Source organism: Crocodylus siamensis, chromosome 1, assembly GCF_052110815.1.
Source record: "Crocodylus siamensis isolate JL-2025a chromosome 1, ASM5211081v1, whole genome shotgun sequence".
NCBI lineage: Eukaryota > Metazoa > Chordata > Crocodylia > Crocodylidae > Crocodylus > Crocodylus siamensis.
In genome coordinates, this window is record NC_143395.1 from 301,569,057 (window position 1) to 301,596,040 (window position 26,984).

Consider the following 26,984-nt stretch of genomic DNA (forward strand, 5'->3'; position numbering starts at 1 on the left):
AATTTAACATGTTCTGAGTTGGACAAAACAGATGTGCATATGGACCATGTAGAAAATGGGTTAATGTCTGATTTATTAATTGTTAACGGTCTGAAACATTTATTTTAATTTGAAGTGTTGCTAGCTATGAAACCAAACATAGCCACAAAAGTGAAATTTAATAGTGGCAGACTACTTAGAATATCCTGCTTCATTCAGAGTTTCTACCCCTAAACATTCAGAATTTGCGCCAAAACCACAGTTACCATGATCCTAGCTTAATATCACAGTTCACCATTTTAAAAAATGTAACTACTTTTATTTGGCTGCTGGTTTCTAAGTTTTTCTCTGTAACCATGAGGATAAGAAATATTTTTTAAAGCTGAGATTCTCCTATGATAATGCAATTCCACGTGATGGTAATTTAAGAAAAACGAAATATCATGAGATTCTTTAAAACTCACAATACTGTTTCATAAAAGAAATATATGTAAAGGTTTATAATTAAGCATTTTTTTACAGAAGATGCAAAGCCTAATGAGTATATGTTCACTTTTGAATTTCTGTCTTACCCCTTAACATCAGCTAAAATTAATCAGGGTAAAATCAATCCATCTACACAAACCTGAGTATTTACAGTCTGTGCAGGTAACACAGGGCAGGCGCAATTCACCCAACTCTAACTAATTGCAGCAGCATTTCAATCTGTGAGTTGGAATAATTGTCACAGCTGCCCCATATTGTGTTTACACGATCCTGGGGCTAGAGGATCCATATAAACATGAAACTACACCTGGTCCTCTAGTTCTACCATTGTATCAACTTGTGACAGGCTAGGATGAATTTTTTTCAGTAGCTGGTTAAAAGCACGCTGATACAGCTACTCTGCTGGCGAGTCCTGTATGTAAGCTTAAGCAGTGCAAAAGTCTACCAGGGTGATTTTACCCACTCCCAGTAAAAAGCTCTCTTACAGTTGAAGAAATCACATGCTTCCGAGCATTAGTAACTCAGGACACAATTTCTCTGTAGTCAGAATACTGCTGATCTCTTTAAGTTACTGAAAAGTCACCTGCTGCATTCTCTTTTCTAGGGGAAAAACTGTAGTATGCTCCCCTTCCTCCCCATTGGGGCAGACAGAGGCATGGGTGAACCAGGCAGCTGCCTGGGGCCTGGACAGAAAGGGGTCCCAAAAGTGGTAATATTTTTTCCGTTGTCTGATTATTATTATCATTATTTCTGATGAAGGCGGGGCCAATACTAAAAGTTCACCTGTGGCCACCAGGAGTCTAGATACAGCACTGCTCCCCACCCTCTGTCCTCAAACACACACTAATAAGGACATTAGCTTGAAATCCTGAGAAAGTGTGAAGAATTCATCTAACTTTCCTCTGCAACTGGATTCTAGATTCTTCTCTTTTTGCCCTAAGGGCATGTGTAGTGTTGCAGTGCTCTAGACAGCTGTGTTCTAGTATTGTGGCGGCTGTACTTCCATGCTGACAATTTTAAAATCTTTATAGCTTGCAAAATCTATTAGGATCCTTGTGGTTGGAAGGCGTTTTCTATATGTAAGACAATTATAGTTAGTAACTATAGTCGCTATGAGTCATATTAGCAACAACATGAATATTAGTTATAACCTTTGAGCAAAGTTCAAAAGGCATACTTCCATGGGCTATTACCTTCAGATAAATAGGTGAGTCAATGGCTTTGACATTTCTAAAACCCGGAAGACAGGAATGATTTCCTTTCAGAAATGGGATGAATCTTAGCACCTGTCCGGAAAAGATAATGACAAAATTTATCATAATAAAGTGTGATTTGCTGAAGAGTTAACACACCATATTACAGCACCTTTGTATTGTTTGGTCCACTGAATAAAATATTTTGGCTGTGTTTCTAGCTTTAAGGGCACTGTTACCCCCATGTTTTTTGTAAATGTCATTGAAGATACAGCATTCATGCAGCATGTGGGAAAAGCAGCTGTGTTACTGTCAGGCTAGATTAGAATCAGTGTGCAAGTATACCGAAAGTGACTCAGCAGTAACTAATTGAGTATTTGGGATATGTTCTCCATTTGCAGTGGTCATGTAAGTCCCTGACAGTTAGGGGAATTAAATATATATATAATGGGGAACTATATGCCATTTCAATCAATATTTGGTAACTTACATGCTTTTAGGTCCAGATGTTCCTTTTGTTAGGGAAAGAAAGAAGAGAGATTTTTAGTGGGGTTTTTAAAGTTAATTTAATGGGTGATTAAGAGATTTTCTGAGAAAAAGTATTACAACTGATTTTGATTTGATATTAGAGCTAAAAATAACTTTAATATTCTTTTCACAGTGTGTAACATTTTTTTCCTTCTCAGCTCAACAAAATATTCCATCATAATATTTTAAAGATATGTAGTTTGCAACATTGGCTATGTAAAAGGTGGTTTTCAAGGAAAGGAATAAATTGTTTAAGACAATGACATTATTTGGAACCTAGATGCAATTTTCTGTCAGTGCTGGTAGACTTAAATCCGGCATAGGCACAGAACATATTTGCATCTGGTCTCTGAATTGGACAAGGTTTATTTTTCATGATTGAAAAGAAAGTGTAGGATCTGATAAAATGAATTGCATTTTATACCAAAATAGGAGGCATAGACCAGCCCATTTTCCAGACAGCATGGCTGATGAATAGAGCTTAAGTAAGTAGACAAAGATAAAGCAAGCGATTTATGGCAGAGAATGGAGGAAATCTCATACTAGAAACAATACATATGTTTTATCCACCATTATGTATAAAGAAATTACTATCTCTTTTATCTTGAAGATTATAACTGTATGGTAGAGACTATAGGCAGATGTAAGATTTCAGAAAGTGAGGTGTAACCCAACACTGCAAGGGTGGCTGCTGCATCCCTGGTCCCAGCCTCCCACTCTGCCAGTGGTTAGATTGTGCTGTAGCAGCAACTGCTGGGGATTTTCTGAGTCCTAGAAGAAGGCCTCTGCACTCACCAGCCCCTCGCGAACTGTACTCAATGACACAGACCCGTCTCTCCTCACTCTCCAAGAGGATTTGTCCAGGGCACAAACCCTCCTACTAGTTATGACTCCGGGCACAGGAAGAAGGAGGAACTGTCCCCCATGCCCAGTGTCCCTGGCTGACCCTGGGGCAGGAAGCCCCAGATGATGGGGCTCCTGTCCCACTTCAGCCTGGTGCTGTGGGGAGTGACTGTGTAGGTTACCGTATTTCCAGTTTCAAAAATGAGGACACTTGTCAGGGAATTGTGTGGCGGGGAGGAGTAATATAATTGGGGGGCAGTGATATGCCCATGCCCTGCCCCTGCCCCTCATTCCCAAGCCACAGCCCCTTCAGCCCTGATGCTGCCCCTCACTTTTGACCTGCAGCTCCTGCTCCCCTCAACCTTACAACATCTCCTGGCTGCTCCGTCCCTGTGAGCACAGGCACTGGTGGTGCTGCTGGCCTGGCCATGCAGCTCCCTGCTGCAGCCCCAGCACTGTGTGTGCCTTGCCTCCAATTGCCCTCCCCTCCCTACTCCCCCCAGCATCAAGTTGCTCCTTGCAACTTTAATGCTGAGCAGTGATGGTGGTGGGTGGGTTCCCCCTTCCTGTGCCTGCTCCCTGCCTGTTCCTACTGGTGCCCTCTATGGATCTGGGGCTGCAGCATCACCTCAGATCCTGCAGGGCACTCAGGTGTCTAAGGATGTGGGGAATTGATACCACCAGCATGTGAGCTACCCATTGAAGGGGGTGAGTGATTATGGAACTGCACTCCCTCTAGATCCATCCCTGGTAGAGAGCATACATTGGCTTTTTTTTTTTTTTTTTTTTTAGAAAGGTAGTGTATTCTAGGCACTCTACACATAATAAGAAATAGTAGGATTATATATGAGACAGAAGATGGGGAGAGCTAAAAATAATAATAAATAAAAGAGGAGGAGAAGGGGGCGGGGGGAGGGAATACCATTGAATATATTTTGCGGTACAGCTTGAGATGAATTTACTGCCTTCGCATAGGGAAAATGCCCAAACATCACGCACTCTTTGGGCTTGTCTAAATATAACTCTCTTGTATTTTATTCCCAATAGTCAATTCACTGAACAAAGATGGAGATAGACTCTTCAGTGCCTAACCATTTTATCTTTTATTCTTACCACATAGGAATAGCCCTAGGCTAGAAGGAGTAATTATGCCCTTCTCTCTGTGTTTATTTCTTAATGATAGCACATGTGAAAGTACATGTTTTGTGTAGGTATTTTCTTCATCCAGTGGTGTAGTTATCCTTTTAAGTTGGAATTCCCAAGCTTTCTAAATGGTTGACCACTGTCTAGACTGAGTTTCATGAATTCTAATTCTAACTATGAGCGAGCAAAAATATTTAACAATGGACACTCCAAATACAGCACCTATATTTCCAAAAATAAACTTTAAACTGCTCCATCTATTTACAAATTAAATACAGTTAAATATGGCAGCTTAGCCTTTATTGCAGGAAGACATATCATTGAAGTAGGAGTGTTTTCTGTGGACAGGCAGTTAGAAACATCTTCTTTTCCTCCTAACCATCTGTGACAGACAGAAGGATGAAATGGGATGAGAACTTTTAAACTTCTGCAGCTAACGCCGTATACCTTTTCTTCAGAGGTCAAGAAAATAAAGTGCATGTATTGACTGCTAAATTTTACATTTTCACCCATTCTACAATCCTTTCAGGATTTCTTGGTCATAACCCATCATCTGGAAAAACTGCTTTAAAGGATCACTCCTTAAATATACTATATTAAATATCTGTATGACTTAAAATCCTTAATTTAGCCCCTTGCATTTAGACAGTATATCCATTGAAATACTTCTCTAAAATACTCTTTTGTGGCAAATCCTATTAACATTAATCCACCAAAGCAAGTTGTGCTTTACAAAATTGTCTTTTTTAAGATGGTACCTCTTACTCTTTGGGATTGAACCACCCTCTGGTGTATTATATATGTGAACTGTGTTTGTTTATTTGATTTAGATTTTGCTGAGCAAGGTGTACTGTCCTTTGTACAAACCCCAGAAGCCTTAAAAAGAGATAATGTAAAAGGTTATTTTATGTGGGGAATCTAGCAGGTTATGATGGGGAAGGTCAAAAGAGGGTTCAGTGAGCTTTAGTCTCAACTAGAGGGGGGTGATTTATCTCTCCATTATTACTCCAGCAGCATGTTTTATCCTGACAAAATAAAATAAGACTTACTTTTGAAAGTTCTTAAGCAAACAATCTAATTGAAATTAATAAGGTTTGTAGGATTAAGCCCTGGAAAAAAATGCTGATTGGGCTATTGTGGGGACCACATGTTCTGTTCAGTTTTCGGTAACCGTAAGACTCATCTCAGGTTAGGATCCAGCAGACTGGCTGCTAATTAGAAAGGCAGGCAGCTCTGCTAATCAAATTCAGGTATGTGGATAGAGTAACCTGTCATGCTTGCTCCCCCTGCTACGTCTGTGCAGAGCCATTTTTGAAAGAAACAAGGAGTTAAGTTTGTTTTTCAGGTACCTTTAGTAGAACTGCATCAAGGAGGAATTAGGCCCAAAGTGTTCAGGAAGTATAAAATAAAAATAGTTGAACTAGGTAGCATCAGGAAAGAAATTCAAAGAAAGTAATGGGAATTATCCACATACTTCGGGAATGTACAGGTGAGTTTGAGACTCAATTAAAAAAGCCTCATATTCCAAAGCTTGTCTAACTTCATCTCAACCATACAGTTGATCCAATAGACGGTATAACTGATATCACTCCAAAAAGTCCTTTCCTTTTATACAGGAAAATGATGTCACTTAAGAAGTTAAAAGATCCTGAGAAAAGTGATGATTTTGAAAAATGAGTATGCTTAAGAGGTGGAAAGCCTCTGTGGCTGCATCTACACGAGCAGTGGACTGTGCAGTTGTTACTGCGTAGTCCTGTTGCCACGTGGTATTTTTCAGACACTTCTGCACAGTAGCATTGCATCACGGTTAATGCCCGTCAATGCTATTGTGCAGTAGCAATGAGATACTGTGCAGTAGCCCGTTGCTACTGCACAGTAGCATCTTGCGTAGATGTGCTCTGTACGGTGGATACGTACAAAGATTCCTCCACTTTTCCCCCACTTATCAGGCAACATTTATGGTGTTTTTTCATCATTCCCTGAACTTAAGTTTGGAATACACAGCAGTATTGTGCATCATTGCCTCCAGAACTTGGAAAAATTAATGGATCAGGCTGAGTCAGTGTTGGTCAGGGAAAACCTCTTTTTCCCAAGGGAAAGCAAAAAAAATTAAAGTTGTTGTTAAATGGTTGCAACTTATTAAAGTTTTAAAGTAACTTCCTTCTTCCATAACTTTAATATTACTTGCTGAAGTCCCGCTATTGCGCCCTCACCTAAACCCACCTAAACTCTACTCACCCAAACCCCCAATGATTAAAAAAAATAATTAGTGGGCTCTATGTGGGCAGAGGGGTCTGCTTCCATAAATTATGGCAAAATTGGGTCCCAAATAGTAACTTTTTAAAGAGGAAATTCTACTTTTAGGCTGAATTTTTCCATGCTTGGTTTCAGCCAGAATGTATGCACATCTTGGATTGTATTAACATACACCAAATATGTACTTATGCACAAGGTCCTGTATTGTCTTCCAACTCTACCAAGTCATGTAATAACTATACTTTTTAACATTTTCTAATAAGGTTTTTTTCTTTTAAACAGGTTTTGTGAGAAAATCCTTTCATCATTTTTAAGTTTCTAATAAAAAAATAAAAATAATGTGTTGTCTTGATATCTTAACAAAGGAAAGCATTGCCTACATCTGCAATACATGGTGCTACCTCCCCGAAGGCATTCCTGATTCCATACAGGTTTGCAAAGCAGGAAAACAGTACATCTTTTATTTTAAACTCAGGACATAGGTTGACAAAACGCACATACTGTGTCTCATGTGGAAAGCAAAACAACTCATTTTCCTGAGGCAGAGCTACGTTCTGTCGTGATATGCATGTTGTGGGTTTTTTCTGAAGAAGTTTTTATTTAAGAAAAAAGCAGTCAACTGACTTCAGAAGCATTCCTGGCTTGCATACAGACTTATTTTTTCTTGTTAGGGGTGGCAAATATGGACAGATCTAGGATTTTGAAAAGGTGGGGATGCAGATGTGTGGCACATCATCACATATAGTACAACACATTTTTCTCCAGTTAAAGAGAAACTAGATGCTTTACTCATATACTAGGGGCCTAGCACTATATTACCCAGTTTAAGATCAAAGCAAAAGCCAATATAATTATTGGAATGTGCACTAATTTGCTAGATTATATATACAGTTTAAAAATATATAAGAAGCATGGCAAAAAGAATCTAAAGATAGAATCATAAAATCAGAGCAAATGAGGGTTGGAAGTGACCTCAGAAGGTCATCTAGTCCAACGCCCTGCTCAAAGCAGGACCATGCCCAACTAAATCATCCCAGTCAAAGCTTAGTCTAGCCAGGTTTTAAAAACCTCCAAGGATGGAGCTTCAACAACATGTTTGTTTCAGTGCTGTACTTCTGTCCTGGTGAGAGTTTTTCCTAATATCTAACTTAAACTTCCCTCGCTGCAACTTGAAACCATTTCTCCCAGTTCTGTCATCTGCCACCACTGAGAGCAGTCTAGCTTCATCCTCTTTGGAACCTCCCTTCAGGTAGCTAAACCCTGCTATTCAATCCCGTCTCAATCTTTTCTTCTCCAGACGAAATAAGCCGAGTTCCCTCAGCCTCTCCTCATAAGTCCTGTTCTCCAGCCCCCAAGCCATTCTCGTTGCCCTCCTCTGGACTCTCTCCAATTTGTCTGTATCCTTTCTGTAGGGGGTCGGGGGGGGGGGGTGTGCGCAAAACTGGGCACAGTACTTGAGATGTGAGCTCACCAGTGCTAAATATTGAGGGAAATGGTTATTCCCTCTTCTTCTGGCAGCACTCCTATTAATGGAGTCCAGTATTCTGTTAGCTGTCTTGGCAACAAGGGCACACTGGTGGCTCATATCCAGCTTATTGTCCACTGTAACCCCCAGGTCCTTTTGTGTCATTAGTCCCATGGTAATTTTAGTTCAATGTGTGTCTCTCATTCAGATTTGTAACCCAAACTCTCCCCATGCCTGAAGAAGGGTGTTTGTGCCCAAAAGCTTGCAAAGAATAATTTCCCCAACTATTTAGTTGGTCTAATAAAAGATACAATATCTACCCAAAGAACCTTTCCTGCCTAACACAAAATCTAGCCTTCTTGAGTGTCTGGACAGTGCCTCTGATACTTCATTGTCACAACCTGAGTTAATTTTATTATACCTGAGTTAAGTTTTTTAGCTAGAGCTAAAATGTCTGTAGGGTTGTGAAATGGAAGTGGGGTATTTCTTGGAATAGTTTAGAGACATTACAACATTGCAACAGCAAGGATAGTTTGAAGAGTGGAACATCAAGACCATTGGAAAGGGGAGGATGTCCTTAACACCTGTAGGGGAGGAGAGATTATTTTTCTTGGAAAAATTTTTGTATTCCAGGCTGAATTAGTCAAATCAGTTCTGAATCCTCTCGATTAAGCAACACTCAGTTGTTCAAATACTATATGTGGCGCTACAACTGGCAAGTATCTTCCACCCCCGACTTTTCAGCCTGGGGCTTCAGATATTCCCAAATCCATTGGTGGGCATCCTACATGCAGGCCCAAGCCTAGAGGGCTTAGGGTTTGCATGCCCCTGAGTCTCACTTGCCCTTAGCCAATGAACACAGGAGCATAGTTGGGAGGAGTCCCCCATTTCCATAAAGTAGGTGTGTAGCCAAGATCCTCCCACTAGAAGCTGGGCACTGGGAAGCTAATTACAAGACCCTCAGAGGGCATCCTGTCCTCAGTGCATTGGACAGGGGTACACCCTCCACTACATAATGCCATTTAAATCCCTCTAGGTCTGGGCAACAAACCAGTGCAGCGGCTACACTTGATCTTAGCCCACAAGATAAGCCATGAAGTCAGTTGGCTCCATCTAGCAATGCTGCCATCATTGCCAGGCAGTTGGTTTTAAACTTTGGATGGAGGGTATAGCTGCACCATGGCACCTGCACCCTTGGATCTGCCCTGGGCATGGGGGTGGGAGTAACCCTAGCAAACGCGTTTAAATGCAAAGGCTGCAAGTTGACAACGGAACAAGTCAGGAGAGGCCAAGCTGCTGGGATCTGACAATGCCAATCTGATGAGCAGGGATCCCGGTTTTCTCTGCTTGAAAAAAAAAACAAAAACCCCGATTTTGCAATTATAAGAATGACCCAAATCCACATGTTCCGTGATTAAAATGAAACAACACTTTATCTATGTATATATTAGTGCTTTTTCATATTTGGGGTTTATATATATATAATTTGGGTTAATATCTATAGTATATAGTTACTATATATGCTACGCTATACTATAGATAGATATGGGTAACTATATATAGTTGGTTACTATAGGTACTGTATAGTATATATATATATATTTGGGTTACTATATATATAGTGATGTTTCATTTTAATCACAGAAAAATGTGGATTTGGGTTACTGTTTTTAATGCCAAAATTGGGGCTTTCTTTTTAAATCAGAGAAAACCAGGATCCCTGCTAATGACGTGACCCTGGTTTCACCACACTCTCGCCCTCCCAGCCTATTCCGCCCGCTGAGGCGAGCTCCCACAGGGCCCAGCTCGCCCCACCCCGCGAGACGGCCCCGCCCCCTCGCAGCTGGCATTCACCCTTAGGTCCCGGGCCGCCTCTAGGGGGTGGGGCTCCCGCGGATGACGTCACGGGGAAGGCCTAATGGGGCAGTGCCAGGCGTGTCTGCGTGGGGGCGGGAGACCTTAGAACGGGCGTCCCTCCCCCGCATGCCCTTTGCATCCTTCATGAGGCGGGGTTCCCAGGATGACGTCACACAGGAAGCGCCAATGGGCGGGTCTGGAGGGGGCGGGGAGCTCTGGACTATTTATAGTTCGGGCTGCAGTTGAATTGGACAAACGGTTTCGGGCCGCATGTGTGAAGCGTGGAGTTAGGGGCTTTGTGCGGCCCCATGTTGCTTTCCCCCCCCACCCCCCGTGAAGGGGCGGGGCTTTAACCCCCGAGTGCCCGGTTCTGGGGGGCGGTGCGTGTGCGAGGCCTAGGAGGGACTGGGCGTCTCCATGGCGGGGGCGGAGCGGGAGCCCGGCCGAGGGAGGGAGGGCTCAGGGGCCGCCCCCTTCCCCCGCCCTACGGATCCCGACAGCTGCCGCGGCAGGAAGGGAAGGGAAGGGGCAGGCGCGGGGGAGGGGCTGATGCTGCTGCCGCCGCCGCCGCCGCCGCCACGGGGCTGAGCGAGGCAGCAGCCGGGGCCTGGGGCAGCGCGTCCGGCCGGGAGGGGCGGGCGGGGGGCGGCCCCGCGGAAAGGAGGAGGCGGCTGCTACCGCTGCCGCTGCTGCATCCGCCGCCGACGGGAGGGGGAGCGGGACCCGCCGAGACAAAGAGCGGAGCCCGCCGGGGAGACGCCGCCGCTGCCCCCAGGTAGGCGCGGCCTCGCCCCCGCCCGCGGACGGGGCGGGAAGGGAAGGGAGGCCCCGGCCGGGCTCACCTGCGGGTGTGGGGGCGCTGCTCCCGCCACGTCCCGCCCGCGGCGGCCTGGGGCGAGGGTCACGGGCCGGGGCGGGGCGCAGCCGGGGCCTGGGAAACTTGGTGGGGGGGAGGGGCCGCGGGGTGCAGGTGTGCGGGCGCAGAGCCCCGTCCTCTGCCTCCTGCGAGGGGTCCGCCCGCTTCCCTCGGGCTGCATCCGGGTGGGAGCCGAGACGGGGGCTCTGTTGCCCTCCTCTCTGCCACCTCCTGCCTTTCGGCCGCAGCTGTGTCCCGTTTCGGCCCCTGCTCCTTTTCTCGGGCCCAATCCGTGTGGTCTCTGGTGGCTTTAGCTTTAAAGACACGGGTGTCCCTTCAAGAGACCCGCGCTTCGGGCGGGACTCGGCTTCTTGTGCTCTCAGTGAAGCGGCTTCATAGGGTTTAACGTGTTCAGTATCTGCGAGCTTGTTATCTCCCCTGCTTACTCCCCCCCGCCCTTTTTTTTTAAGCTCAGTGCCATTGCCTTTGAGCAGTTGTGTGGCCCCATACTTGTCACCGCTGTTCTTCAGCAACCGCTCAGGAACAAACGCAGCTGTGTCAGCACAGGTTTGGGTTAAACACAGCTCTGGGTGCTTAACTTGGTAACAAAGGCAATTGGACTTGAAGTGACTCGATTGTTTCAGAAAGGTAGCATCATGGTGGTTGAAACTTAAAATGCTTGGGGGTGCCCCGAGCAGTGGTATCAGCAACAAGGGGCTGGCACTTCAGCCTTCATAGTTACTTCTCACTCAACTTTAGCCAGGATGGCAGCTGCTGACAGCTCTGGGCAGGGATGGAGGGAGATTGGCAGTGTGTCCCCCGTGCAATACATAAGTCGTGAGAGGTTTTGTTTGTTGTGGCTGGGCTGCTGTTAACTGCATCTGAATCCGCTGCCCAGAAGTGACAAATATGTGCTCAATTTCTTGAGTGATCTCCAAGATTTCACTCCCCTGCAAAAGAAATGCAAAGATTATGTAGTCATTTATCTTCTGCCTGGTTCCCTACCTTGGTCTCTGCCGAGTAAGTGTCTGAAAAACTGAAATTCCAGCTCCCTCTTAGCTTTCTTTCTCTGTCTCTTCTGTTCCACCCCTTCATTTCCTTTTAAAGTTTCCTGGCTGGTTGCATGGGAGGGGGAGGGGATCGCCTTTACCAGTTTATTCCTTTTATCATCTCTTGGCTTTTGCAGGGGAAGGATAAGGAACACTCTTACTTCTGCTTCTTCCCTCATTGGACCCAGTGCTCCACCAGCAAAACAGCTTCTGTCCTGAAGAGACAGGCCCTGCAAAAGAGCAGGGTTGTTCTGTGGAAAGCTGCCTTTTGACTGCTATTAAATGCAAATGGAAGTTAAAGGCAATGCCCTTTTTTACCATGTTTTCAATGTGCAGAAATGCTACAGTCTGCAGCTTGTAAACTGAACTCTCTTCAGATCTCGAAAGTTAGGTAGGGTAGGCTTCCGTCACTTTTCATACAGAAGACCTCCAAAGAAATCTTGAGTTTATACGGGTAATTTAATAAGAGCCCCTGTTTGTTCTTTTAAATCAGTCAAAACTAAGTGTACGGTGATGTTATTGGGCACTGTGTTGTTTGTTTGTGGTGCTGAAAACTTGATGACTTGGGACCGTTTAAGGATCTGTAATACTTGTATGTGTGGGTATTGATTGAGGTTTTCCAAGACAGACACCATTTTTGATCCTTACAGATTTATTTGGGGAATTCCTTCTTCCCATCTTTCTTTGTTTTGATACATTAGCTACATTAGTTGTCTTGTAAGAAATTAGACTGATTACATTTCAGTAGTGGGTGAAGCAATTCTTCAGAGCTGATTAGGGATTTGTTATTGCACAAAACCCTGCTATATAAATGTAAGATTTAATTTTTAGTCCATAAATAATAGTACAAAGAATACAATTTAACGTTTGAAAGCATGAAATAGTTAAGAAAACTTACTTTTTAGAATAGATCAGTGAATTGTGTTCTACAAAAGAAATGAACATGCTTTCATTGTTAATAAAGCAGAGGTTCCTAAATGTTAAACCTATGATTAAAGTACTTTTTGTGTAGTTACCTGGTTCAGCAGGATGCAGAATTTTAAGATGGAGTAGTCTGTTACAAGTTCATACATTCAAGTGAGGAAGATGACATCTTGACTAGAGAATACCAAAACTGTTAATTAAAAACCATTTCAGAAGCAGTAAAGTAGGGTGATCCAATTGCTTGTAGTAACATTTCAGAAATATTTATTTCGTATCATGAAAACTTCTGTTTAATTGGAACTCAAAATTGTGACATTTGCCAGAATGTCTTTCCCCCTACCCACATCCCAGAGTGACAGAAAAACTGAGATTTCCTTTCTTTCTTCTTTTTTTTTTTTTTTAGTGGATGGAAGTCAGTGTAAAAATAATATAGGTAGTCATATGGTGATATGTGACTGATACTCTTGCTGTAGAGTAGGTAGAATTCGAGAGGGCCACGTGTAAGAGAAAACGTTGTAGGTTCTCCAAAGAATGCTGCTATATGCAGTAAATGTAAGTTTGTTTTGTATTAGTTTAATGTCTGGGTTGAAAAAACTTAAATGCACTTAAAATGGGAGGGTGGGGGGTGGTTATAAGGTATTAATGGTTAGTACTATGTTCTAGCAAATAGCCAGGATATCTTGGTTGGCCAACATTTTAGTAGAAGGGGATGGTGATAACCCTCATCAGAAAAAAAAAATAGTTCCATGTTTAATGTTTTGGGGATGTAGAGAATCTGCTGTGTATTTTTTTTTTCCAGTGGTGAAAGGACTACATATTTCGGAATATTTGTGAATGGATGAAACTGAGGGCTGGGTTCAGTATAGCAGATGAACTAAATCCCGTCCTCTTTTGTAGCATGTGGGGAGGTATTTTCCATTTTCTCAGCTGCTAGCAGCTTCTCCCACAGGATGGAGTTAGCTACTCTCCTAATCAATAGCATCAGTCTCTTCTTACAGGTGGCTTTGTGTCAGTCTGACATGTGCATGGGTAGTCATTCCAAGTTAGTTACGTCTAAGGCAAGATGAAGGGAGCTAATGAGATGTTTCTTGCTGCTTATATTGTAGTAAGAAACTGATGTCTGTTAGCATTTTACTGCTGAAAGGTACCAACTATGGCAGTCCTTGAAAAAAGAAAAAAACCTGCAGAAATTGAATTTTCAGCTTGTACCATCTTTTAATGATTCCTAAAAGTGGCTATTAATGGGAGATAAGCAACCCTTCTTGATTAGGAAAGGAGGAAGATTTTTAAAATCAGGTGTAATCTTTTATATAGAACTGAAAAATCATGACTTTAATAATAATATAAAATGAATATATTCCTATAAAGTAGTGGATTTCTTGGCTGTTATTTTTTAGGCCTTCATTCCATGTGGTTCCAAAGCACTTAAAAATTATGTAAAGCATGACTTCACACTTCCCTAAAGCTTTATCCACTGATAAAATACAGCAGTTGTTTTGATATGACACTACTGTTGTAAAAGTAGAGCGGCTCAGGACAGGAAGCTAACATTATATCCAGTAAAAAATGGTGGAGTAAATTTGGCATACATTAATTTTCCATATTTCTAATAATTTATTTTGAAATTCCATAGTACCTTTTGTTGGGGATTATCTAAGCATTTCAAGAGTTACCAATGAAGTGAGTTGTTGAATCAATGAGGCTACTTTCTTGGGGAAAATCCACATGCTAAACAAGTGCTGGTCACCTTTCATTTTGCTGAGATGATGTCTCCTCTTCCTATTCTTCTGAGAGTGGCGTGTTCTGCGGAGAAGTTTTCTTTGTTTCACCTTCTGTATATGTCTTGTTAGTATCCAGTGCCAGTCTAAATTAATGCTGTTCTAAAGAAATTCAGTGCTTAGGTGAAATGCTGATGCTATTTTGTATGGTGATGAGTGAAGAATCTTTCAGCCTTTCAGTGGAAAAGGCAGGACACGTGGCTGTACACTACATTCTGGAACTGCACTTTGTTAAGCTGTCATGATGACAAACCACATGTTCATTTTCCTGGGTGTATGCTGTACCTCCAAACATACTATAAGGGTTATTACATTTCACAACTACTGAATGATGATGTGCCAAGCATTCTGGAATCTGGAGTGGAAACGCAGACACTTAAAAGTTACCATTGCCACACAATTTGGTAAAATTTACTATAGAATTCTCTTGGCTCAAAGATGGGAAAAGAAGACCTTTCATAAAAATTTAATTCAGCATTTTTCCAAAATTCATTTGTAAAATTAATTTGAAAAAATGAGAGTACAGTAGAGCAAAGATTTTGGAGGAAGATTTGTGTTTCCAGTTACATTTTACTTTTAAGACTCTTTTTTATTTCCAAATAGTGCTTAGATTCATATAGTATTGCGAATGCATTCAGTACCTCTAAATCTGTCTTCTAACAAAACTGTATGAAGAAGCAAATATTTTAACATTTAATGTTTGATGTGACCATTTCCTTACTACTTTTTTTTTTTTTTTTAATGTTTATACATCAGGACTAGCGCAATTGAGAAGGAAAAAGTAAGAAGTTAGACTCAGATGAAAAAAATCCACCAGTGATTTGTGCGCGCACATGCACGCATTTATCAGTGAGTTTGGAAGGTAGGCAGTGTTTTGGTTTATCCCAAGCTACTAAGTTTTTTATAAACTTGTGTAAAGATCTGTATGTACTGACTTTAGAAAGTGCACATGGTACAGATGCGTAACTTTGGTCTGTAGTACTTCACAACATAGTATTGTAAGGCAGTGAACTGCCATACAGTAGTAAGTACATTTTATTTTAGCGTTTCACATTCTTTATTAGTTAAAAGTGTTGTCTTCCTATGCTGTCTAATTTAGAGCTACAGATTGTTGGATGCTAGTTGCAGTTTTCCTTTTTTCATTTGTTTTACAGTTTGAAGTTTTAGGCTGCCTTTAGTCATTCTGCTTTGCACAGATTCCCTCAAATCATGGTAACTTTGTCAGACACATTTCTTTAACGATATAGTTTCTCTATAAATATTGGCAAGGGTATGTGCAGTTGCATGGCATTTTTATACAGGTTGATGGTATAAATGTTTTTTGTCTCAGTTAATGGAGAAATGGGATATAGCATAACGGCTGTTAATGGAAAATAGTGAGATTTTTTTTTTAAGCATCAGTGTTGAATACCAGAGTATCTACGTTGTGTTTTTAGATGTAACAGTTTATTGTGAGATCTTTATACTGAAAGGGATGTACACTAAAAGTGCAAACTTACTGAATGCTGCCTGTATATTGTGCTCAGTGTTTATGCTGTCAGGTTTTGTAGACACTCTGAATTTGTTAACACTGATGAACATAGAAATATTTGTATTGGGGATGTTTCATGTTACATTTTGAATTTCACTTAATGTCAGTACAGAAGGAAACTAACATCAATATACCTAATAATTAATGTTATAATAAAGGATGTGTCCTCCATTTGACACTGAATGACTTGCTGCATTACATTAAAAGGCTTAAATTTCCAGTATTGAGGGCTCTGAGTGACCTAATTTAAGAATGGTGTAATGAGATGTCTGTAGAAGGGCTGTGAGTTGTATTTTTTTAAAAGTGAGCTGTAGTAAAGCTTGTGTTTAGCACAAGCATCGGAAGATGACCAATCTTTCTGTCTCTCTCAGGCTCTTAAGGAATTCATATGGAATCATAATGATAAATCATATAATCATACTCTAAAGGAACACTTTTGTCTGTTGGGGCAAGTATAAGCATTTGTTTAAAAAAAAAAAAAAAAAGTCTTTGGGCTTTTTACCTTTACTGTTGTATTTATCCCCAAATCCAAGATGACTGAATGTACGGCAACCTCGCAGTAGACTTTATACGTGGAAAACTATACATTTGTTATGAATTTTAAATTTTTCTATGTTCATAGTATGGAGGGTTATTTTAATTCATTGCCTGTCCCTCCTTCATTCCACGCCCCCAGCCTTCCTTGTCCTGATACCACATATCCTATGTGGTGGCTCTGGTGCTACCCCCTCTCACTGTGCAGTCTCTCCTATGGTTCCCCAGCTGCCACGCTAGCCATCCTGGCACAGGCAGCAGTGGTGGCAACAGCCCTGGCCTCGGGCAGGCTCCGGCTCTGAGCCACAGCTGCTACCTACCCTGAGCTGGTGCTTGAATGTAAGATGAGGATTCCACGCCCCCCTCCCCAAACCCTCTCCCCCACCTCCCATGTTGAATGGGGAAAAAGCTTGGTCTTGGATTCAACTAAATATGGTACTGTCCTATTTCTGTTGTTCTTATCTTTTTTTTTTGTTGTTGTTGATCTTTCATACTTCTTTTCTGAAAGCTTGGATATTTATTTTGTCCAAGTTTTCCTGTTTTCTCCTTCCCTTAAAGTTTAAGAAGCTGGATGATTGTTACCATGGTTGAATTTATTTTATCAAGGACATTGTTCTTTTTTTCTTTATTGTTTCTATCCTAATGAGAAAGCAACAAACTTGTTCCTGCAAAGGCTTAAGCTTATGTTTAACTTTATGCCCTGTAATAGTGAATTTTTTTTTTTACAAAATGTAAAAATAAGTGTACCTATGTTTTTGCAGGATTAAGGTCTAAACCTTCTAGGTTGTATTCTTTTTTTTTTTTTTTTTTTTTTTTTTTTTAGTTAATGCTTTTTTAACTTGTAAAGACATGCATGTCAAATTGTATGTTAACCTATTTCTACCTAAAGTTCAAGTAGCTAACTTGTATTCAGCTAGGTTCTGTATCATTTGTAAATTATGCCATTCTAAAGCTGTTCCATTAAATCAGTGAGACTGCTTGCAGAGTTGGATACTTAATGAATATGCGCACATGGTAATTAAAAAAAAAAAAATAAAACTAGTTGTTCTTCATACAGGGTCTAATAAAAAATGTCTGACATTTTTTTTTTTTCCAAAACTGCATTTAGCCATTGTTCATGACCATAAAAACAGCACAGGTTTCAGTAGGTTGTACTATTATTGCAAGGTAAGAATGAGGTTACATAGTTTTGGTAAAGTTCAGCCACTCTAGAGTCTCAGGTTGGTGTAATTCTAATGTAAGTAACTTGGTAGAAATACCTAGGTATGGACTGGGCTCTGTTTTCTTTCTTTTTCTTTTTTCCTTCCCTGCAAAAACACTCAAACGTGGGGCTTCTATACATGCTACTGTTGCATGTTTGATTTCGATGAGAGAGGAGGAGCATTTTTTGAGCCAGTTTCCATTTTTCAGTTACTGTACAACCCAGGTTGGTTCATTAGTCTCAGATAATGGCTTTAAATGTAAAGAGTTTGCATTTGTCATAGTTGTTTGAATTGTATTCTAAGCAGGATCTGATAAATGTTGATGGCTGATGTTAAGCTAACTTCCTAGACTCTGCTTTAATTGTTAAATTTGGTAAACTATTGTTCTCAGCCAGAGGGTTATAAAGAACCCAAGGAGATTGTGATCATCCTCCTTTTCATTATAGCTGGATGGGAAAGCCTTCCTGAAGCTTCCCCATTTCTAAAATGCGGTCTTAAGAAACACATCATGTTCTTTTTTTCCCTCAGGACTGTTGCTTATTTACTTTCAAATATTCACACTTTTTCCTAATATGAACTGAAACTGACAGATCACTGAATGTGTGTTCATTTCTGCTGGGGAATTAAAGGGATGCTGCCAGTTACCATTCTTTTTTTTAACTAGGCTAATTTCCAGTAGTATTTATCTCATTATCCTAAAGTAAGTTCTTCAGATATTTTAAAAAATAGAATCTTTCTGTGAGCACCCACACACTTTCTGCTTTTTTACTTTTATAATTGTGCTGTTTCTGATGCCCTACATCTTGAAGGGTTTTTTGGGGGAGAGGGGAACTTTCCTCTATGGATCTTTAGGAACAATACATGAGTGATGGTAGTGTTTAAATGCAGGTATCATGTACTAGATATAGCTGCCCATCAACACCTGGGAAACCTGACTTTGTAAAGTATTAACAAATACCAAAATAAACAAATTGGGGAAAAAAAGAGATGTTTACCCATTTAATCTCATTCACTTTCAGCTATGTTAAGTGGGGACTTTTTATCTACTACAGTTGAGAACTTTTTAGGTGGCAGCATTAATTTCCAACTTGCCAGGGTCTCTTTCACATGTAATGGGTATGCCTTGCAAATTGTGGGCATATCTACACGAGATGCCTACTGCACAGTAGCTGAATAATATTGCGCACTGGTACATCACAGCACAGACCATGTTAATAGTCTGCTGTGCAGTATTATTAGGCTACTGCACAGTAGCATCACTTAAGACATTCGCCGGAACTGGTTACTGTGCATTTATTTGGGACTTGCTTATACAGGTATTAATAAATGCATAGTAATCATTTTGCCGTAGTGTTTTATGTAGATATGCCCTAAACTTACCTGAGAGTGGATGTTGGCGTTCTTAATATATCATCACATGAGATTTATAATATGTACTAAGATAAGACCTAATGGCACAAACAAGAAATTGTGCAGGAATCAAAGTACCAGTTTAAGTACCAATTTTCAAGCATTGCTGTATTTCAGGAGGCCACTCATTGGAAAAATTACAAGGTTTCAGTTATTTTGGTACACTGAATGCAGCTTATGCTGTGAAGGAGAGGAAAAAAAAGTGAGCTGTGTGATAATTTACTAAGTCGAATACTAGCTATGGGTTTTTTTTGTGTTGGCACAGAACTGAGATTCAGCAATTTTGCAATACTGATTCAACTTTATGTAGTGAAAATTAATCTGATATCTTATTATAGATGAAAATGTTATGAGTTGTCCTTCAAGATGCCCGCACTAGATGTGGGATAACTTTTGTATAATGGTTAGTATGCATATAAAGTTTACATTTAGTACAAAAAATGTAAAAGGAAAAGAAAAAAAGGGGGCATACAAGAATTTTTATTCAAAGGCTAAGCTGTCAAGAGGCTGATTCTTCAAATATGAAAATTAGTGAAAAAATTTGATGTTGGGTAGTGGTAAGTAGGGAGACTAAGGGAAAAACTGCCTGAAACATTAAAACAATCACTTTGTTTTAGTTATGGTCTCTATTGACGTGTTAGCAGGGATCCATATGTAAATTATGGAAGAAATCTGATGTGGTTTTAGTATGCTGTAGTCAGTGTTTCAGTTGCATTTCATCTTGCTCTTTAATAGATGTATATACATTGATAACTTTAACATTTTAAAATTAAGAGCAATTGCTTAGTACTGTAAGCTATGTATTGTCGAATGTATTTAATGATATTCCTTTATTTGCTAAAATTTTGGAAAAGTAATTGAGTTGCATATGTTAAGAATATTCCTAATATTTCTATAATTTTCAATAATATGTTGTTTTAAAACATTGTTTAAGGTAAATCACTAAGCATTCAACTTTGTCAGACTTCTACAAATTGATCATCAGAATCATTTTTAGATATTCTTCAGCTAAAGTGTGGTTACAATTGTAAATCTATATAAAATATTGTTACTGTACTTGACAGTTCCTATATCTCTGAATGATGTGCTTAGTATAAAGTTGGAACTGGTTTTACAGCTGAAAGTCAGTCTTTCTGGACAAATTAACAACACACCATGTTTTTTCTCTCACAACATGCCTTCAAATAAGATGCACACCTTGTTTTGGGGAGGCAGAGCAAAGAGAAAAAGATATTTTCCATAGTTCTGGTTGAATTCTGGCTGCATTGAGCATGGATAGATTCTGCTCACCAGTATCTCTTACTCTGTTTCCTGCCAATTCAGCAGCAGCCAGGTGAGCTACACCTCCAGTTTTTGGCTAGGAAGGAGTCTTTAGCTGTTCTGCTAAAAGCTGCTGCATTTTGGTAGCAGCTGAAATAGGGTTAAATCTCTAGCATTTGGCTGAGCAGCAAATGCCCCTCCTCCATGAAGATGGGATGGGGGGAAGCCCCAGCCCCAAGCAGTGTCCCCATGCATCCACTCCAGTGTGGAAATCAGCCTCCTTGCTTGAAACACATACCCCAATTTTGGCTGGCTAATTTTTTGGGGGAAAAGATGCGTATGGGCGTATCTACACTGCTGTATGATGACATTGCTACGGCACAGTGCCATAGCACTTTCTTTTCTACAAGCGGTTACTGCCCTGTGCATAAGGTACATGGTTAAATTTCACTGTTACGGTGACATAGCTGGTGATCACGTGTAGACACATGATTGTAGACGCATGTGATCACTACGTCACCATGGCACGCCATATAGTGAAGTAGCACATTGCTATGTCGCCATAGGGTGACACGTAGACATGCCTTTATTTTGTGTCAGTAAATATGATAACTTATCTAACTTTTAGTTGGTAAATCATTCTTGCTCTTAGTTATGATGTCTAAATAACACAGCTTGATATTCAGGTAGAGTTTATAGTAGTGCCACCTACAATCTTTTGTCATGTAAAAACTGAGTTTAATAGAGGTGTTTGGAGGAATCAATTTAGAATCTCACAGTGCTGCTTCTAGATCCTGTGTGTCCTAAAGATAGCAAGTAGGTGTCCATGACAGTTTCAAGCATCTGTTTCACTGGGGCTTTTAATTTGTTGGCATGGATTGTATCAATACAAAATGTTGTTCAAGTCAGCATACTATTGAAGTTGCTTTGGCAAACTAAATTTAATTTTCAGAACTCTGTAATGTAATGGACCATACCAGCTACAGCCCCTGCAAAGCCAGATATTTAAGTGAGTGATTCTCTTTCTTCTTTGTGATTTCCCCCTCCCCATATCCTGTCAGTCTAAAACATTCATTGAATATTGGTTTGGGCTGTGAGAGGTCATCTTAAGGGTTTTTTGTTTTTTTAACCCTTTTACTCTTTAAATGGTTTTAAATTATACTCTTGTTCAATGATTCTCTCTAGCATATACCTATTGAATCTTCATTCCTAGTCCCTCCATATTTACTTACATGGTATTGCAACTTTTGCCAAAAAGTGGTAGAAGGGAACTTGTCCTTGAAAAGAAGTACACTTGTCTGTCTTGAGGCAGAGAAAATGTGGGCTGTTGGTTGTTGTTGTTTTTTTTTGGGGGGGTGGGGGTGTGTGCATTTGTTTGTTTTTTTTTACCACCACCAACTACTATGACCAGTGGGAATTCTGTGGGGATTTTTTTCTTTATTGTCCTCCTCTTTCTCTCCAAACCTTTATTTCCTGATTCTTCTACATGGAGATCTTGTGGTAAGATTACAATCAATTTGTAAACACTTGGAGGATGACAAAGTAATAAGGAACAGTCTTACAGATTTGTCAAGAGCAAGTCAGGCCTAAGTGTGATGTGTTTTGGATTGGGGAGGTGGGGGATGGGCAGTAAATGTGAGTATTTCAAGTTTTTAGTAAGGCATCTGACACTGTTTCTAGAGGTGCACCAATATGTTGGCCTGATAGCAGATTGTTGTCGATATAAATAAAATTAGCTGTATTGGAAATTGGTCTGATGCAGCTGATAATTTGGTCAATAAATGCCAGCGCGTGCATGCAGTCACAGTGCAGCACTTAGGCAGTGAGGAGCAGCTGGCAGCATTGAGAGCTGCCTCCAGCTGGTAGGTCCATTGTGGTGGAAGGGGAAGAGGGAGAAGGGGCGTGGGGTGGGGTAGAGACAGGCGCTGCTCAGTCAGGGCGGGTCGGGTTGGATTGGGTCGCAGGACAGAGCCATGGCTTGGGGAGGGGGGTTGTGGGCTCCCACTGCGGCTTGTACCTTGGGAGAGTATGGGGGTGGCGGGGAGGGGAAGGGGAGTGGAGTGTGTGGCCCTGGATCTGTGCGGGGTGGGGTGGGGCAGGGTGCAGCTGTGGGGTGGAGCCGGGGCTGCTCTGTGCTCTTCTCGCTGGGGGCTGGGCTTGGGACGGGGGCTGCAGCCACCCGAGACTTTGCCATAGCTCCCTCCCTAGTACCACTGTGTGCCCAGTGCAGCCCCGGTTCTTCCTGGCGTGTGGGTGGAGGCAGGGTGTTGAGCAGGGAAGAGCTGGGGCTGCATTGGGGACATGGTGGCGGCACCCCTGGAAGGGAGCTATGGTAAAATTTGGGGTGGCTGCAGCCCCCTCCGTGTCCCTGCCCTGAGCCTGGTGCAGCTGCAGCCCACCTGTGCTGCCCTGTGCAGATCCAGGGGCACATGCCCCCCTCTGTGCCCTGCTGAGGTGCCAGCAGTGGAGGGAGCTACCCCCCCATGAGCCGTGACTGTTCTGCGCCACACCCTGCCCCAGCTGGGCAGCGCCTGCCCCTGCTTCTGGCCCTTCCTTCAGGGGGAGGGCAGGGGGATTGATCTGCCCTCCCCTGTCCCCTTACACTGCAACGGAGTTACCAGCTGGAGGCAGCTGTCCATGCTATGTCGGAAATTGGATCGGTATAGACCAATATACCTCCTTAAAAATCAGATATCGGTATTGGTCCCAAAAATCTCTATTGGTGCACCCCTAAGCCTGTTTATTTCCATAACATTTGCATAAGTAAGTTAATGAAATATGGTTTAGATGAAACTATCATCAGGCAGATTTATAACTGGTTGGAAAATCATGCTAAAAAAGTCTAAATTCCAGTCTAACTGGCAGGAAGTATCAGTTGGGGTTCCCCAGGTGCTTGTTCTGTGTACCGTACTGTTTGGTATCTTCATTAAAACTTGAAGGATGAAGTAAAGTGTATACCTAGTAAAAATGTAGAGAGTTTGGTAATGTGCCTGTGGTTTACTTGTATTCCCTTGTCCCATTGCTGTTGCCATTTGTCCTTTCTTCTTCACTGATTATATAGTCTGTTATTTCAGCCCACTTTTTTTAAAGCATTATGTCCCATCCTTTTTTTCCCTTCTCTCAACCCTTTGTCATCTCCCTTTTCTCTGCTTTAACATGAGTGACTTGAGGCTGACAGTAGGTTGGCAATGTAAGTTAGCTTTGAATGAGATGTTCTAAGTAAGCCACTTGTGAAAGTTGTATTGTGGCTGAAGGCAGTTGAATGAGGTCCTTCTGGGAAGCCACTAGTTAATAGGTGCACTGCAGTACCACTGAAGCAGCTATTTCTTAGAATTCTTATAGAATTGGGATGAAAAGATATTTACTTTGGATTTATAGTCTTATTTTACTAAGTGGGGTAGTGCCTCAGTAGGGAGAACCTCCGCTGATTGCTTGCTTTGTTGATTTAAAGCTGTGACCTTTGTATGGCACTTTACACACCTCTAGAGCAGTCTTTTGTAATGCTTGCTTTCTGCAGTCTTCTGTCTGTGAATATTTTCTTGCATCTGAACTAAAACTTATTAAAATCAGTGGGGCTTCTTATTGGTATAAGAAGAAATAATGCTATGTAGAATAGACTGCAGGATTGAGATCTAAATTACCTGAACACCATAGAACAGGTCTATTCAATCAGCAGACCATGGGCTGTATGTGGCCTGCAAAGAGTTATTGTGTATCCATAGGCTTCTGTCTGGCCACCACTCTTGCCCTTGCTCCTGCAGTGGCTGGTGGCTCCTTGGAGCAGGGAAATGCAACAGGAAAGGGGTCTGCTGAGCTTTCTACCCACATAGGGAGAAAAATGGGTGGGGCTTGCTTTGCCTGTATGGTAGCAAGTGTGTGGGAGAGCTTGCATTTGCTGTGCAATGGGTGAAGGGGGTTCTTGAGGAGCCCATGCAGCATGTGGGCTCTAGCAACTCAGAAATTGGACAGCCCTGTCAGAACAAAAAGAAGTTCTTTAGGGTATAGGTAGAGGTAAGGAATGTTATGGATGAAAAGGGACATCAGGAAATACAGTTGGAGAAATTACCATTGCATTAAATATAGCAATGGTGCTATATACCATTTTGTGTTGTACCATTTCAGCTGGATGGAAAACATCTAACCAGTCTCTACTTGTGATCTTTTATCTAGTAAGTGTTCAGTTCCATAACTCCTGTAAGGTATTTCCCTCACTTAAGCCCTTGCTGTTATGTACAATCTCTGCTCTTTTTTTTGTGCTCAGTCAAGTATGCCCTGGAGGGTTTTTTTAGCTTCAGCTACAGTTGTTGATTGTGAGGGCTGTGTGTGTCAGGTTGAACCTTTCAGCTGCAATTGACTGAGCAGAAAATGGAAGGCAAGTTGGAGAGCAGGCATCCTGACTGAATCTATCGTAAGAAGCTGAGAGTTGAGTACGTTTGCATTCCTCATTTCCAGATGCCTCTGTGTGGTTATTAAGTGTGGATCTGACTAAGGTGTCTTTTTTTTTTTTTTAAAGTAGTCTTGTTGTCTTCATCCTGTTTCTGATTGCTGAGTCATTGGTTCTTCCCATCAACCATTTTCCTGTCTTCAATTTCTTTGGCTTCATACCAAAAAGCACAGGAAAAGTCATTTTGTATAAAAAAAAAAAAAAAAAAATCTGTGGGTAAATAAACTCGCTTCTGAAGGAAGGGCTTTAATTTTCCTTTGGTATGTCTAATTCTTTATCATTATGTGTGGACTTTTAGAATGTGCTCGGCTAAGATTGATCACTGATGTGTGAAATGATCAAATTATAACAATGGAGAGTTTTCTGAGGTGAGTAATACATTTTCATGTGTAGTGTTCACCAGTGTTTTTAGTATATGAAGATCACATTTTCTGTGCTTCTGTATTGAAATTTAGTGGGCTGATCACTTTGCTTTGCTTCAATCCAAAGCTTTATTTGGAATGTGTCCAAGCAAAAAAAGCACCAAAGCGAAGTAATAGTAATTTTTTTTAACTATGACTTCGAAATATCTATAAATATAAAATAAAATATATGCAGGACTTAAAAATGTATGTAATACCTTGTACTTGTTACATAGTAAGGAAACAATATAATGTTGCTACCACACATTTTTAGAACTATACACATTGAAATTTAAAAAAATAAAAGTAGCTGCTTACTTTCTTTACAGCAGAACATAGTAACATAACAATCCATTTAACATATTTTAAAATGCAACTTCCACATCTTTCACTGGGTACAGAATACCTACTACATTAAAAGCTCTGTTATCCGGCATCCCCTGGGAATGGGGGACGGTGGATAACAAAAAATGTCGGTTAATTGAGCGGCCCCGGCTGCCACTTCTGCTGCATCTGGGGCGTCCTTCTGTCTCTCCCGTGGTATTGCTGCCCATCCCACGGGCCCTGTGGGCTCCGCGGGACAGGGAGGCAGGCCGTACACAGCCCTGCATAGCCTGTTATGCCCCCAGGCCATGGGGGCTTGGCAGCGCAGGCTTCTTTGCCACTGGCCATGGGGGCTCGGAGAAACCGGAAGTGCCGTGGTGGGCACTTCTGGTTTCACTTTATCTTGCAGGCCAACATGCCAGTTAGTATAGCACACTGGGTTGTAAGATGCCAGATAGTGCAGCTTTTACTATATTCTTTTCCTATATGTATATCTGTCTCCAGCAGGAATCTTTCATTACAGTGATACTTGTATAGGGCAGGGTTATCCAGCTGACAGCCTGTGGGCCTTAGGGGCTGTTTTGCCCACTTCTGCATAGCAATGAACAGCCCACGGTACCACCTGTGCAGCCCACATGGTTGGGGGGTTAGTGGGCTGTGTGCTGCTATAACTCAGGATCTTGGGGTACCTGCATGACAATCCTACTGCCCATGTGGGATGTGCAGGCTGCTGCAACCTCAGCCAGTGTAGTGGGGGAAATTTTTTGGGGGGGCTGCCAGGCACAGGCACCATGTTTGGCCCTCAGCCACTCCAGAGTCAGGTAGCCCTAGTCATAGGGGATGGTAGTTACTTTAAGAGTGTACTACCGCTGTTATGTGCGTGGGACTGGTATGTAGGTCTGGGTCAACTCGGAATTACCAGTGGAATTCTCCAGCTGTTCCACAAAGTAAGTTTAAAATATGGATCAAGGTAAACATACGTGTGAATCCTCTTAGACAAGTCCTCTTAGAATTGGATGTAATGCTGTAGTCAGAAAAATATTCCCTCCTTAAGGTGGTAAAGAAAAAAATAAAGTAAAAGCACTTACAGCTGAGAATCAGGTCCATCTTTTGATAGTCCTGACAACCCAGGGATTGCCATTGTAGATCAGGCCAGTGGTCTAGCTAACGCACCACGCTGTTGGAGAGAGGTCCTATTATTTGCTTTAGAGGAAGATAAAAGATACCCTGCAGCAGGCAGACACAGAATAACCTTCCCCAGGGAAATACAGTTTTTAACTTCTGTTATGTCCTGAAGCATGATGATACTTTCGGCACTCTAAAAATAAAAAAAGTTAACCTCACACCACTTCTCTAACTCCAAAAGTTTGTCTTGCTATTGCTGTTCTGTCAGTGGTGTAGGCAAGGCATGCACCTTGTACCATTGTGATTTGCTTTAAGCAGAGTTAGATGACTCCATAGTGAAAGTAATTTGTTATGCTGACTTTCTCAATTTTAGTTTCTGGTGAGACGGTATTCTTG

At 41.6% G+C, this 26,984-nt stretch overlaps 1 protein-coding gene across 3 annotated transcripts in view; it reads left to right on the forward strand.

The window, feature by feature from the left end:
• Positions 1 to 10,308: 10,308 nt before the first annotated feature.
• NCK2 (NCK adaptor protein 2) overlaps positions 10,309 to 26,984 on the forward strand; it is a 132,010-nt gene continuing 115,334 nt past the window's right edge. The window contains exon 1 of one of the 3 annotated variants that reach the window (XM_090021107.1): positions 10,309 to 10,525. The gene's annotated coding sequence lies outside the window, so the exon portion shown is untranslated. Of the gene's footprint in view, positions 10,526 to 15,179; positions 15,220 to 26,984 lie in introns of those variants that run through there. The other 2 variants (XM_090021099.1, XM_090021116.1) reach the window with 2 other exon arrangements.